Here is an 11,335-nt window from a genome sequence, read left to right as displayed (position 1 = left end):
AGGCCGGGCAGGCAGGCGCTGACGGGACAGCTCCGGAGGCCGGGCAGGAAGGTGCCGACGGGACAACTCCGGAGGCCGGGCAGGAAGACGCCGACGGGACAGCTCCGGAGGCCGGGCAGGAAGGCGCCGACGGGACAGCTCCGGAGGCCGGGCAGGACCCAGTATCGGCCGGACAGGAACCGGAGCCGACGGGACAGGCGTAGACGGGATCCTGAACATGACATGGGCTGGTGTCAATGGGACCCCGGATGGAGCAAGGGCTGGTGTCGACTGGACCCCCAACGGAACAGGACACAGAGTTGGCAGGACCCCCGGCGGGACAGGTGTCGGCGGGACCCCCAACAGGACAGGATCTGGTGTTGGCAGGAAATCCGGCGGAGCAGGTGTCGGCGGGACCCCCAACGGGACAGGACAAGGGGTTGGCAGGACCCACAGCGGAACAGGTGTCGGCAGGACCTCCAACGATACTGGACGTGGAGTTGGCAGGACCCTCGGCAGGAGAGTTGTCGGCGGGACCCCCAACGGGACAGGACATGGAGTTGGCAAGACCCCCGGCAGGAGAGTTGTCGGCGGGACCCCCAACGGGACAGGACAAAGGATTGGCAAGACCCCCGGCAGAAGAGTAGTCGGCGAGATCCCCAACGGAACAGGACATGGAGTTGGCAAGACCCCCGGCAGGAGAGTTGTCTGCGGGACCCCCAACGGGACAGGACATAGGATTGGCAAGACCCCCGGCAGAAGAGTAGTCGGCGGGACCCCCAATGGGACAGGACGCGGAGTTGGCAAGACCCCCGGCAGGAGAGTAGTCGGCGGGACCTCCAACAGCACTGGACATAGGGTTGGCAAGACCCCCGGCAGAAGAGTAGTCGGCGGGACCTCCAACGGCACCGGACACAGGACCGGCAGGACCCCCGGCAGAAGAGCAGTCGGCGGGACAGCACATGGAGTTGGCAAGACCCCCGGCAGGAGAGTAGTCGGCGGGACCTCCAACAGCACAGGACATAGGGTTGGCAGGACCCCCGGCAGGAGAGTAGTCGGCGGGACCTCCAACATCACAGGACATAGGGTTGGCAAGACCCCCGGCAGGAGAGTAGTCGGCGGGACCTCCAACGGTACAGGACATGGGGTAGGCGTCGGCCGTAGAGCCAACAGGACACGGGGGGCTGGCGTCGGCCGGAGAGCCAACAGGAGACGGGGTGCTGGAGTCGGCCGGACCACCGACAGGACACGAGGGGCTGGAGTGGGCCGAACCACCGACAAAACACGGGGTGCTGGAGTCGGCCGGACCACCGACAGGACACGAGGTGCTGGAGTCGGCCGGACCACCGACAGGACACGAGGTGCTGGAGTCGGCCGGACCACCGACAGGACACGGGGTGCTGGAGTCGGCCGGACCACCGACAGGAGACGAGGTGCTGGAGTCGGCCGGACCACCGACAGGAGACGAGGTGCTGGAGTCGGCCGGACCACCGACAGGAGACGGGGTGCTGGAGTCGGCCGGACCACCGACAGGACACGAGGGGCTGGAGTGGAATCCACAGGTGGACTGGAGGAGGCAGGAAATGCAGCAGCAGACGTCAAAGTCGAGACCCGAGCAGCGAGGCCCGGGAAGCATAGAGCCAAGGACCGCTGGCTTTCCTCAAAGTCTCGCCACGCCTGCTCATGTTCCTGAGAAATGGCGTGCTGGAACGGAACAGAGGGCGGAACCATGGCTGCCGGGGCCAGAACTGGGGCTGGAACCATGGCTGCATGGGCCGGTTCTGGAGCCGGAACCATGGCTGTTGGGGCCAGAACTGGGGCTGGAACCATGGCTGTGTGGGCCGGTTCTGGAGACGGAACCATGGCTGCTGGGGCCTGTACTGGAGCCCAAAGCATGGCTTCTGGGGGTCGGGCTGCTAGCCTGGACTTGCGACTCCTTCTCCTAGGAGCCTTTTGGAGGCTCCGTGGACCTCCAAAAGCCAGACGAGTGCCCGCGAACGGCTCCTGGACAGGAGCAGGAAATGGGGAAGAAGCAGGGGTTGACTTCAGACGGAACACACCGAGATGTATGGTGTTAGGTTGGGAGTTGGGAGGCAGGGGGCTAGCATGCCTGGGGCTAGCAGGCTGGGAATCACACGTCGAGAGGAAATCCAAAATCCAGTCAGGTAAGAACTTAACTAGAGATGGATCCCCTGTTGCCACCTGGTGAGCCTCTGCCAGAGCAGCCTCTCTCTGCTGAACACTGGACGCTCCCCTCCACCTACTATAGCAGCAAGCCAAAGAAAAGGTAAAATGTTGTAATTCCACCTCAAATGGATCTGCTGGGCCCATTTCTGGTTGGTTCATTCTGTCAGGGTTGAGTAGCAGGCAGGACCCAAATGCAGATCTCCAAGAATATTCCTTTATTTCAAGGTACGAAGTAGAACACAGAACACTACCCTGTGACACACAGTCAAATACCAACAATGAACCAACAATGACAGACAGAAAAACCAGAACTAAAATACACACAAGACCAATCACACAAACAAGACACAGGTGAGGAGGGAGGAGAAAACACAGGGGCACCAGGTGAACACAATCGGGCAATCAGGCAGGACATGGGTGAACACTTTTCAAAACAAAACAGGAAACAAAAGACAGAAAAAGACAAGAAAAAACCCAACACAGACAGATCGTAACAATTTATACCTAGAGTGCGTTAGCATTTTTTCGCTCAGGGCTCATTTAGACGCTTCTTGTGAGACTTGTGTTTTGTTTCGGTAAACATGGTTCATATCATCAGTTAGATGCGTTTCCTCTGAGTAGGACACATGAATAGTTTATTACATTTTAAGAAGCCCTGAGACACAGTTTCGTGAGAAAAAAAACGGGGGAAAAAAGCCCCTTAACAGGTTAAATGGGAATTAAATCAGTGTTCCCAAAGCCCCGGTGTTCTGCAGTTTGTGTGGGCCTACTGTACTGTTGCACAGTTTATGCTGTAGAAACTATGTCCAGGACAAGGTGTTTGGAAGTTTTGGAAGATTCATAGTGTTAGAAATTAAAATCAATGTTAAAAGCATAATTGGTCTAAAATATATCGTCAGTTTTAAAAGCTGTTTTATTGTGAAAAAACCCGGAAGTTCTCAGTCTCAATGCCAAGCTTTTATTCTGAAAATCCTTCATATCCGGTCAGTACGTAGCATGTCGTAAAAGTGTTTCTAGGACTTCTAAACTAACGATTACAGCTGTTTATAAGGTATTAAATAGAAAGTCATGACAGAGATAATGAGGAGAAAATGCTTAAGGAAGTAGGCAGAGAATATCAATGTCGAAATCATCTGTGCTCTCGCGATATCGAACCGGCAAATGAGTAGGGAGGGCCCACTATTGCACAGCGGGAGACAACGAGACATGGATAAAAACAGCAGACAGAGGACCGCTCCGCCCTTCTTCGCTGCAGCCACTCTGAAGACAACACCGGCTTTGTCTTTTCCTTACCCTCTGCTTGTTGTATCATCGTGCCATTTAATTAAACTCACCAATTTGAACCTTTTCGGAGACTCCATTAGTCTCTTCATTCTAAGCTCCTCTCCTGGACGCGAGAACATCGAATACTTCTAAAAGTTGGCAACCACGAAGGGAAGTGCGTTAGATATTAATAGCGTCCCATTTAGTCCCATTAAAGTGCGTGTTTAAACAGCAAAAGATAATCACCAGGCAATAAAGTTGCTTAAAAGGGCAATACAGTTGCTAGGGGCAACCATAAAATTGCTTAAAAGGGCAATACAGTTGCTATGGGCAACCATAAAATTGCTTAAAAGGGCAATACAGTTGCTATGGGCAACCATAAAATTGCTTAAAAGGGCAATAAAGTCGCTAGGACGGCAGTGATTATACTATTGTGTGTTTTTCCAAGACATTGCGGGTGGTTTACGAAGGGAAGTGCGTTAGAATTTCTATAGATAATAGCGTCCCATTTGGTCCCATTAAAGTGCGTGTTTAAACAGCAAAAGATAATCACAGACTATAAAGTCAAATATTACGTCATTGGCCGATGACGTAAGGGCTCCTCATGTTAAAATAGGATATCTCTAGGATAAAGCCCATATTAATAGTAAACTAGATAGAAATGTTATTTTGTATATAAAGTGTAGTTTTGTGTTGTATTTTTAAACTTTGCTCTACTGAACCAGTTTCCATTATGTCCATTTAAAGATCACTAGCCATTATTTAATCTCGTCAGTGAGAACCACATGGTGAAATTTCAACATCTCTTTGTTCTGGAGGTCAGAGTTTGAAATAATCAGTAGCCATCTTGTTTTGACCTCATTTCAAGGAAAAGACAGGGCAGTTGCCATTTCGTGAAATGCAAATTTCAGGACTCTTTTGTTCTTTGTAACCCATGAGGCCAAGCCCTTTCTTGTCTCAGTTGGATTTAGTCTTTTGCTAAATCAGGTTATCTATACATATTGTTGTTGGACTTTGGTGGTTGTAAACAAAGATTATTGTATTCTCACAGACTGGAGTTAAACTTTCCAATCTGATTTGTTGAAATATTTGTGTTTGCAAATGTGTTTTTGGCTTGCTTATGCATTACTGTTCAAATCATATTGTGTTTAAACTTTCCAATCTGATTTTTTGAAATATTTGTGTTTGCAAATGTGTTTTTGGCTTAGGTCAGAGTTTGAAATAATCAGTAGCCATCTTGTTTTGACCTCATTTCAAGGAAAAGACAGGGCAGTTGCCATTTCGTGAAATGCAAATTTCAGGACTCTTTTGTTCTTTGTAACCCATGAGGCCAAGCCCTTTCTTGTCTCAGTTGGATTTAGTCTTTTGCTAAATCAGGTTATCTATACATATTGTTGTTGGACTTTGGTGGTTGTAAACAAAGATTATTGTATTTTCACAGACTGGAGTTAAACTTTCCAATCTGATTTTTTGAAATATTTGTGTTTGCAAATGTGTTTTTGGCTTGTTTATGCATTACTGTTCAAATCATATTGTGTTTAAACTTTCCAATCTGATTTTTTTTTTTTTTTGAAATATTTGTGTTTGCAAATGTGTTCTTGGCTTGCTTATGCATTACTGTTCAAATCATATTGTGTTTAAACTTTCCAATCTGATTTTTTGAAATATTTGTGTTTGCAAATGTGTTTTTGGCTTAGGTCAGAGTTTGAAATAATCAGTAGCCATCTTGTTTTGACCTCATTTCAAGGAAAAGACAGGGCAGTTGCCATTTCGTGAAATGCAAATTTCAGGACTCTTTTGTTCTTTGTAACCCATGAGGCCAAGCCCTTTCTTGTCTCAGTTGGATTTAGTCTTTTGCTAAATCAGGTTATCTATACATATTGTTGTTGGACTTTGGTGGTTGTAAACAAAGATTATTGTATTCTCACAGACTGGAGTTAAACTTTCCAATCTGATTTTTTGAAATATTTGTGTTCGCAAACGTGTTTTGGCTGGCTTATGCATTACTGTTCAAATCATATTGTTTCTCCTTCCCATTTCAAAGGTATTTTTTAGAAAAATAACCTTCTTACATAGATTTCAGTTTCAGAACAGCTACCTCTGCTGGCAGAAACTGAAAACTACAACAGCGCACTGGTTGTACAGAATTGTTGCAGAATTACAATTATATGCCAAAGTTTATTTCCCACGTGTTATAGATAAACACATACTTCATCACACACAGATAAAATTACAGGTGGTTCCTGGTTTTAAGATAAGAAACCTTTACATAATAGTCTTTCAACCTAGACTATAGAATATTCAACCACCATATTTTTGAAGTAAACATTTATAACATTTGCATAATCTCATGCACACACATTTTTATTTTTCTACATTTTATAACACTTGCATAATCTCAGGCACACACATTTTTATTTTTATACATTTTATAACATTTGCATACTCTCATGCACACATTTTATTTTTTTTATACTTTTAATTATTAATTTACTTTATTAATAAAAAAAATAAATAAATAAAAAAAATACTGTTAACTACTGAAGACATAGGATACTTTTATAAAGGAATACAGAGGTACTATTCAGAGGATTAGTAATACATCCTTGATAACTTAGTAATTTCATCCTAGTACTTGAGAAACATGTCACCAAAAGACACCAAGTTAGGAGCACTCGCAGTGCCAGGCTCAACTGCAGATATCATGGAAAGGGTAAAAGTCAGGTCAGATGTCACAACAAATCCAAATGACAGACAGAAGAGCTGGAAACAACAACAGGAATTGTTGACACAGTGGCAAACAAGAGGCTTGATTCCAGCAGATGGTCAACCTGGACCAACTAAAGTCCATAGACAAGCTGTGGTTGAATATGAGAATAAAGAATACCTACAACAGCAAGAAGCATGGGACAAAGCCGGACAACCCCCTTGGTATGGACCTGCTAAAAACGCAATCAAAAAAGCGGAAAAAAGACAAGCAACAGCTATACGTCTGCTGCACCATCTGAAATATGTCACCCAAGAATTGACAAGCGTGTATGAGCATCAAGACGCCGAACTGACAGCAACGGAAGACACCACAAAGACAATAGAAGAAGCTCCACTTAACCAAACGTCAAAGCTCTATCCAAGCTTGTCTGAAGCACCTCCTCCCTACATAACAGAAAAAAACCCTTTCCCCCACCCCTCCATACAAGCCCCAACTTTCGGCATTTTAGGCGGAATGTTGAATTTGGAGGGAGTCCCCACAGAAAGAACTGTCAAAGATTTGGATTATGAAATAAAGATGATACACAGTAAAGCTAACCTGCTGCAACAGGAACACAAACGCCTCATAGAAATGCAAGACTTGAGAAACATGCCTACAGACTACCAACTTCCGCAAAACAGATTACAAACACCCATGTCATTCCAGCCCCCCAAACAATCACAGGGGGCAGATCCATTACCAATGGCAACTCATGCAAATGCAACCGAGCTTGACCTCTCCTTTCAATCACAAACGTTCAGAGAACAACAAGAACACAGAAAAGCTACAGACGGCAGATACGCTGAAGAAAGACGGAAAGCAGATGAAGCATACAATGACATTCTGGCAGAAAGGCAAAGGGAAGAAGATAAATACCAACAACGTCTGGCGCAAAGAGAAGAGGACCGATTCCAAGACATAATGGCAGATAGACAACGGAAAGAAAGGAGAGAACAGGAAGAACAAAGATGGGATGAACTACAAAAAACACGCCGAACTAACTACTCTCCTGACACAGACTACTATGACAATGACAGTACATATTCTGCAACCAGCAGACACTCAGTATACCCGGCACACTCACAGCAACAACTGACTCCTACGCCACCCACAGTAAACAAGAGAGGGGACGAAAACCACCAACAACACACTGGGTCAGGACCCATAGCTGGAAGACTCAGGGGAACTGCACATAGCATCATGCCGTTGATGGCAGCTGGAAACGGAAGATTTCAATACCAAGCATGGACTCACAGGGATATGGAAGATTTAGTGAACAAGCTACCTCCACTCACCAAGGGAGGTCAGAAGTGGGTGCATCAACTGGAGAAATACACTGTCCAAGACCACCTGTGCTTGGGAGACATGAGGGCACTGATCGGACGGATAGAAGGAAGACTAGAGGCCAAAGCAGTAGATTCCAAGGCCCAATGCACGCACGACCCAGATGACACTTCATTCAACTACATCAGGTCGAGCTATTGGGCTGCTATTCGACACATCTACCCGACAACACGCAGTTTACATGCCCTCACCAGCCTAAAAAAAAACATGGGGGAAGACATGCATGCCTTCTTGAAGAGATGTGAAGGAGTGTGGGAGGACTGCACGGGAGAACGACATGATCTTTCTCCATCTGTTGAAATGTTGTGGAAGAACGCTGTCATTAAAGCCCTTCCCCCATCAGTGCAGGCACGCCTAGAAGAAGTGGTGGGATTAGACACTAAACCCGCTGAAGAATGGAGACAACATCTCATTCACCACGATATCAAATACCAGACAACACTGATGACTAATGATGACGACGACAAAACACTAGCCCGAAGACTTTTGAAGATACAAATAGCTGAGAAAGATACCGAAGCAGCCAAAAACAAGAAAGTGGCAAGGCAGATGGCAGCTATAACAGCGAATGCCGTGCAGACACCACCTACAGTTCAAACTCAGGTAGTGCCAGAGAATCAGATTCAGAACCAAGAAAGAGGTGGAGGAAATTTCAGGGGAAGAGGCAAAGGAAAAGTTGGCCGGTTCACTGGATGTTACCTATGCAGTCAGGGGGGCCATTGGGCCAAAGATTGTCCTCAACAACACATGCAATACCCACCACACGTATTGGAATATACTACTACACAATTTCAGCAGCCCCAGACTCAACAGTGTTATCCCCAATTTCAACACCAGCAAACGCCTGTGTATGTTCCCACCCAATCACAGCCACCAGCGCCAGTGTACAATTCAGTACAGTATCAACAGAGGGGAAGTGGATTCCAGGAACAACCCAGAGAAGGAGGGGTGCCAAACAGGAACCAAATGCCTCTGACAGCTTGGAGTGGTCCACACCAATGAGGAGGCCCAGAGGATCCAATCACAGGTGAAGCCATTCCAGCCCAAGATGAACCAATGGTCACCTGTGAGATTGAGGGGGAGAAGATAGAAATGATGGTGGATACAGGAGCCACAGCTTCCTGCTTGACTGCATTAAAAGGAAAACCACCTCCACTCTCAAAACACACCCTCAAAACAGTTGGATACTCGGGACAAATTGATGTACAAAGATACACATTACCATTGGTCACAAAAATTGGAAAGCAACTCCTGCAACATCCATTCCTCTATGCCCCAAACTGTCCCATAAATTTGATGGGAAGAGACCTGCTCGTCAAATCAGGAGCAAGGATATTATGCACCCCGGATGGGCTGATTATCCAATTTCCAGGCCAAATACCGCTCTACCAGACGTATGATGGACAACAAAGAATCATGATGATGGCAGCAAATCCAGAAAACGACGAAGAACATGACACAACCACAGTGTACTGGAGCCGCCTGATCACCACCGACATTGATACCCCACATGTGCAAAGAACCTTCATGGCCTGGAAGCCATGGATAAATACCTTAGGACCCTATGGGCCCCCACAAGATCCTCTACATTGTACGTACAATTATCTGAGACGACCGGATGAAGAATATCAAGACGCTTGGTTGGAAGACAAAGAGGGAATGATGGAAGATCTGACTGTGGCAGACATCTATGTAGGGCCCCAGGGTGTAGCAGCAGCGGTCACACTCACACCAGAACAAAGACAATGGTACAATTTATCTGAAGAAGCTGTTCCTCATGTCACACTTGCCATGACCATAGGAGCGGAATCCAGATCCTTGGGTCCAATGATAAAGACTGCTTTGAACACAAACTGGTTGGCTACAGAATCACCTTTCTTGTGGAAATCAACAGACCAGACGATGTGGAGAATTGGAAACAATAGTCAGGAACGAGGTCTATTGGAAAAACAGGATTTGGACAGAGATCATGGAAGAGAACACACAAACCATCCAGACACAGAACACATGCTGTCAAAGGTGCCTACACATCTTTGGACCACTGGAGACTATGATGTTGGATTAGTGAATCATGAAGTCTCAGTGGAGCTATTGGGCGACTACAAACCATGTTGGCGCCCGCAATACAAATTGAAGCAAGAACAAATAGATGGGATCGGGAATACTATTCAGGGATTGTTGCAAGCTGGAGTAATCAGACACACCTTCTCAAATTGGAATACTCCCATCTTGCCAGTACCAAAAGCTGGCAACAAGGGATGGAGAATGGTCCATGATCTAAGAGAAATAAACAATGTCACTAAAACCGCTAATATTCCTGTCCCCGATCCACATGTAGCGTTGCAGAATCTTAATCCAGGTCACAAATATTTCACAGTGATAGATCTAGCTAATGCATTTTTTTGCTTGCCATTAGATCCAAATGTCCAGGACATATTTGCATTTACCTACCAAAGACAGAGATACACCTACAATCGGATGCCACAGGGTTACAAAGACAGTCCAGGTTTATTTAACCGTGCTTTAAAACAGGACCTCAGTGCATTACAACTACCAGAGGGAGTGACTCTGATACAATATGTCGATGATTTACTTCTAGCCGGACCAGATGCAGCAACATGTCTGGCTGTAACACAACAACTACTAATCCTACTGGCCAATGTAGGATACAAGGTGAAGAAAGAAAAAACACAGATCGCAAGGAGAACAGTTACATTCCTAGGAAGAATGATTTCCTCCAACAGCCTAACTCTGACACCAGCACAAAGATCTTCCATCCTCTCTCAACCAAAGCCTAAAACCGTGCAACAGATGCTTGCATTTCTGGGCCTAACGGGGTACAGCAGGACCTACATACCTGACTATGTGGATCTCACACAACCACTGAGACACATCATTGCAGAAGCAGGGAACAGAAATCTAAAAGCCACTCTCGAGTGGACATTGTTGGCCGAAGACGCTTTCACAAACACAAAGCAAGCCCTGAGTCAAGCGGCACACCTTGCCACTCCTGATTATGACAATGATTTTTTCCTTGATGTTTCTGAATCAGGTGGAATAGTCAATGGAGTCCTGTTTCAGAAAAAAGGGGGAGTGAGACAGGTACTGATGTACCATAGCTCAAAGTTGGACAATATAGAACTAGGCCAGACAGGATGTGCAAGACATCTAGCTGCACTAGCAAAAGTCATTGAGAAAACTGCACATGTGGTAATGTGCCACCCATTGAAAGTCAATACAGCACATGGAGTAGTCGCATTTATACATTCACAAGCATTCACATTTTCACCAATCAGGAAAATCAAGATTCAGAGTAGTCTGTTGAAACCACACATAACGTACCAAGTAGGGTTAACAAACATGTCTACAGGATTGAGTACAGATGAACACCCACCCCATGACTGTGAATTTGTCTCCAAAAAAGATCTCAAGATAAGATTTGATTTAGAGATAGACGCTTTGGACAAGCCAGATCTCACTTTATACAGTGATGGCTGTTGTTACAAGGGAGACGACGGAAATGTGGCCTCCTATGCAGTAGTCCAGCAGGAGGGAGACACGATACAGGTCATAGAAGCAGAAACCATCTCCCAGCCTGCTTCGGCCCAACTGGCAGAAGTTGTGGCACTCACCAAAGCTTTGGAGCATGCAGAGGGACAAAGAGTCAACATCTATACAGATTCAGCATATGCCTATGGAGCAGTGCATATAGACGGACCACAGTGGATCAGAAGAGGGTTTCTAACATCTGCTAAGACACCAGTAAAACATGCTGAAGCGCTAAAACTCCTGCTAACATCGGTACTATTGCCA

The sequence above is a fragment of the Trematomus bernacchii genome, unplaced genomic scaffold (assembly GCF_902827165.1).
Source record: "Trematomus bernacchii unplaced genomic scaffold, fTreBer1.1, whole genome shotgun sequence".
In the NCBI taxonomy this organism is placed as follows: Eukaryota; Metazoa; Chordata; class Actinopteri; order Perciformes; family Nototheniidae; genus Trematomus; species Trematomus bernacchii.
This window is presented reverse-complemented; position numbering follows the sequence as displayed.